General features: G+C 33.1%; 1 long non-coding RNA gene across 1 annotated transcript; it reads left to right on the top strand.

Moving 5' to 3' along the window:
* The first annotated feature begins 794 nt into the window (after nucleotides 1-794).
* Nucleotides 795-3784, top strand: LOC137496606 (uncharacterized). Its single transcript, XR_011017086.2, has 7 exons — nucleotides 795-900; nucleotides 1005-1126; nucleotides 1874-1957; nucleotides 2078-2132; nucleotides 2232-2307; nucleotides 2382-2558; nucleotides 2895-3784. It is a non-coding gene; the product is annotated as an uncharacterized lncRNA (long non-coding RNA).
* The last annotated feature ends 1466 nt before the right edge of the window (nucleotides 3785-5250 follow it).

Raw genomic sequence — 5250 nt, 5'->3', positions numbered from 1 at the left:
CTTATGCTGGATAAGTTGGCGGTTCATTCCGCTGTGGCGACCTCTGATAAATAAAGGGACTAAGCCAAAAAGAACATGAATGATTGAATGAATGAATATATATATATATATATATATATATATATATATATATTTATATATATATATATATATATATATATATATATATATATGCAACACTCTCAGAAAAAAAGGTACAATGAGGGTACAATTTTGTTCCTAGAGGGAACAAAATATAAAATTGTACCTTTAAAGGTCCCATATTGGTCTTTAGGGTACAATTTTGTACCCAAATGGGCTATAAAGGTACAAATGCCCAGATTTAGGTTTGAAAGGTACATTTTTGTACCTTTTATAGCACATTTGGATACAAAATTGTACCGTAAAGGACCAATTTGGCACCTTTAAAGGTACAATTATATATTTTGTTTCCCTATAGGAACAAAATTGTACCCTCAGCTCATGATAAGATCAAGACACTATATAACACTAATTTAAATGTATTAATACTAAACATTAATACTAAAATACATCATTAAAAAATATAATAAATAAATAAATTGAATTAAATATTTTAATAATTAAATTTTTTTTCATGTATTTAAATTACATTTTTTCTCAAAAATGTTAATAATTAAATTTATAATTGAATGTAATTTTAATCATTAAAAACGTAAATACTGGTCTTTGCTTACTGTTTAAGACCCTATAGTATATGTGATGTAGAATAAGAAGTAAGAACCATGCAGTGACAGCATTGCTGTCTCTTTAAGAATTTGGCTTGTTGAGACGTTATAGTAGTGTTTGTTACTGAGGCGGTCGGTCGAGTATGCTGGCTGTTTACACAGAACTTCGCACGCTTTTCAAAGAAAAGTCTATTTTGGAGTCCACACTTTTCAGGTAAGAATGTATTAAAGATATATTTTCAGTCTCATTTTTACATGTGAAGCCGTGTTCTGTTGATTTTGTCTGACTCTCGGGTCTCGGCTTTCCCCCGCTTTAAGTGCTCCGGACTGCCTGGTGTATGTTGGCCTGTAGGATGGAGTTTGCTAAGATTTCTGCAGCTTATTAAAGAAGTTACTACAATGTGATATCGAAGTCACCGAGGGATATAACGTTATAGACGGTGAGTACTATATGCTGTTAGTTTTCTCGGTGTAAAAGTTCCCTTTATCGCCTACGTTACGTATTCGCGCCTTATATCTTACGTTACGTTACTGCTTTATTAATAAGTGTTGCCACGGCGGAATATAATCGCAACCCAATTAACGTTAACAAAATACACTCGGGCCAGTTGCGGCGGCAGAAGCGAGCCGACGCTGCCGTATCCGTGCACCGGAATCAGGCCGTGAGTAATGTGCGGTGTGGCCCGGAGCTCGCGCGACTAAAGTCTTCATATACCTTGATATAAAACCTTTTGTTATTAATACTGGAAATTTGTAATTATCGATAATGTTTTATATTTTGAGGCCATTTTCTAGCCACGGTTGACCGCTGAAATGTAATTTTAGACGGTTATATAAGTTACAAACACGTTACAAACGTGGCGTGTGTATGCTACATATCTTTGTTTCAGTGTCTAAGTTACATTATGTTGAGGAGTGTCCACAAACTCTCATATCCAGAATTGTTGGTGCTTTACTATCGTTTAACGTTATACTTATGTTAATGTAGAATTATTAACATACCACAATGTATAAATCGACGTTTTAAGTTATACTTTGTTCTTTAGTGTAATAATTTGTCTCATCTGTTCTGAAACTGGTACCTTGAGCTATTTTACCTATTTTATTAATATCTCAAAATAAATAAATAGTTATTGCTTTATCTTATTGCTTTTCAGAAGTTTTTGAAGTTTCCAATTGTCTTTCAGGACAAGATTGAACAACATAATGCAGCCTAACAGCATTAGACCAATGAAGGCATGTCATATGAAAGCATGGCTCAGTTACAAGATGTAAGTATGTCTCATTATCTATACCATGGTTTTAATGGCTTACATACTGTTTTAAATTTGTAGGTTTTTACTTACAAACAACAATAAATGTACACCCACATGTTTAAAATTATTTTCTAGGTTTTCATCGAAAGATGAGAGATCAACTGAAGAATGCTATGGACCTGACTCTAAGGTGCTCTTTCTAAACTTTCTCCACTTGATTAATATTATTAAATTCTAGCTTTGGATGGATTCCTTCATATTTGTTTGTATGCCACATCTTATGTTCCAGGAGTTGATTTTACAGCAGCACTTCTCATGTTGCCAGCCTTGTTAAGCGAGACACTTCAACATTTCGTTGTGCTCAGGTGCGTATGTTGTTTTCTGTTCAGTATATGCTGTGATAAATGCATTTTATAATGCTTGATATTCTTTATATTAGGATGATGCAGTGGGTAGTGCTGTCACCTTACAGCAAGAAGGTCGCTGGTTCGAGCCTCGGCTGGGTCAGTTGGCATTTGTGTGAGGAGTTTGCATATTCTTCCAGTGTTCGTGAGGGTTTCCTCCAAGTGCTCCGGTTTCCCCACAAGTATAAAGACATGCGCTATAGCTGAATTTGGTAAGCTTATTTGTCTGTAGTGTATAAATGTGTGGTGAATAAGTGTGTCTGGATGTTTCGTAATACTGGGTTGCAGCTAGAAGGGCATCTGCTGCATAAAACATGCTGGATAAGTTGGTGGTTCATTCCACTGTGGCAACCCCAGATTAATAAGGGACTAAGCCGAAAAGAAATTGAATGAATGAATGAATGAAATTTATATTAGTCTTTTGATCTGTGATACGTTTTTTTTTTATCAGTGAATATTAATTATTTTACTTTCTATGCATGTTGATTTTCTCTTCATCAGTGATAGAGTGACTGATATTAATGTAATTATTGCTTTGTCATTTACAGTGAATCATCTTCACCACATCCAACAGTTCAAGTACAGGAGGACACCACCGACTGGACAACTGTGTTAACAAGACGAGTCACGGCAGTCTTCAGAGTTGATGGGATTGCGATTGGCCGGGCTAATGATGTGGACGAATATACATTTTTGACATATCCATCTTACTAGAAGAACACCTTGATGTTTCTGCAGTGGAATGTTTCGAATGAACGGTGGACAGTGACAAGCCTAGATCTACTCCAGTTACCAGAGTGATCAACCTTGTTTTTTGTTTCTCTACATGCTCTGGGGATAATCACAATCATCAAGTTAATCCAGCACACTGCTATCATTCATGCATAAAGCAAATTTTTAAATAATTTGTGGTCCTAATGACTATCAAAGAACATTTTCCAGATATGAGTGCTTTACATGTCATGTTTATCAAAAGCATAAACACATATTGTGTTACAACAAATTACAACTCCACTTGAGGATGATGAGGAGTAATCTACTGATGTTGAGAAAGAGGCTACTGATGTATTCGGTTTTCTGCACTGTTGAAGCAATTTATAGAGAAAGTTTGCCTTCATTCTGAAATTCAGAGAAAATGTTGATGACAAATTATTTATTATGACTGAGTATTCTGACTAAAGACAAACACTTTGGACTTTATAAAGTGCATTACTTGATGTAGCCTGTGTAATGTGTTTATAAATCTTAAACAGTATTCTTGTGGTCTTTGTATTAAGTGTAGATTATTTAGTTTTTATTTGTTATCTAAATTGTTCTTTTTACTGTTTTACATGTCTGCTTTATACTTGCTGTGTAATTTTATTTCTTTACACATTCAGTTGTGAGTTGTAATGAAATATTTCTACATTAATAAATAAAAATGGACATCTGTGAACCAAAATATTTTATTTACTGTATTTATTTGTGCATGCAGTCACCAAAGGATCAAAATGCCTGGGTCAGTACCCTGAAAATACTATATAATAAAAAAAGGTACATTTTTGTACCTTCAGTGTCTAGGGTACAAAATTGTCCCTTAAAGGGTACAAATGTAGAAGGTACAATTTTGTACCTTTAAAATGAGGTACAAATTTGTACCCTTAAGGGTACCACCCCAGTGACGGGCCATTTGTACCCTAAAAGGTACAATTTTGTACCTTTTTTTCTGAGAGTGAAGTGTGTGTGTAATTGTTACTATTATTAGTACTAACAGATAATTTTATTTTTATTTTTATAATCTTTACATTCATTTTATAATAAACTGCTTCATGAAATACTATGATCATATTTTTATCAAATATCACATGTATCCACATAATCATTCATATTGTCAGATAATATAAAATAAACTGATATTTATAATAATAGAAACTATATATATTTATGTACAGTTGTAGTCAGAATTATTAGCCCCCCTGAATTATTAGCCCCCTGTTTATTTTTTTCCCCAATTTCTGTTTAACCCAATTTCTGAAGATTTTTTTTAGTATATTTCTAAACATAATAGTTTTAATAACTCATTTCTAATAACTGATTTATTTTATCTTTGCCATGATGACAATAAAATAATATTTTACTAGATATTTTTTCAAGACACTTCTATACAGCTTAAAGTGACATTTAAAGGCTCATCTGGGTGAATTAGGTTAACTAGACAGGTTAGGGTAATTAGGCAAGTTTGTTCTGTAGACTATCGGGAAAAAATATAGCTTATAGGGGCTAATAATTTTGTCCTTAAAATGGCCTTAAAAAATTAAATGCTGCTTTTATTCTAGTCAAAATAAAACAAATAAGACTTTTTCAAGAAGAAAAAATATTATCAGAAATACTGTGAAAATTTCCTTGCTCTGTTAAACATCATTCTGGAAATATTTAATAAAGGAAAAAAAATTCAAGGGGGGGCGGGGGCTTATAATTTTGACTTAAACTGTGTAAATATGTGTGTGTGTGTGTGCATGAATGTTTTTTTTTTTTACAATTTATTATTAAATGATATACTTACATGATCTTTCAGATGTTATTAAATTGTTATTATTAAATTTATTATGAGTCACATTTACAAAAAAAAATTATTATAAAGTAATAATTGCATTAGGTTGGAAAAACACTGTAATGTTCATTATTCATTCATTAATTTTCTTTTCAGCTTAGTCTCTTTATTAATCAGGGGTCGCCACAGTGAAATGAACCGCTAACTTATCCAGCATATGTTTTATACAGCGGATGCCCTTCCAGCTGCAACCCATCACTGGGAAACACCCATACACTCTCATTCACAGACATACACTACGGATAATTTTAGCTTACCCAATTCACATATAGCGCATGTCTGGGCCTGTGAAGCCCATGTTTATTATTACCATT

This window comes from Danio rerio, chromosome 10 (assembly GCF_049306965.1).
Source record: "Danio rerio strain Tuebingen ecotype United States chromosome 10, GRCz12tu, whole genome shotgun sequence".
Taxonomy (NCBI): Eukaryota; Metazoa; Chordata; class Actinopteri; order Cypriniformes; family Danionidae; genus Danio; species Danio rerio.
Note: the sequence above shows the minus strand (reverse complement) of the source record. Positions and strands in the feature narration are given on the sequence as shown.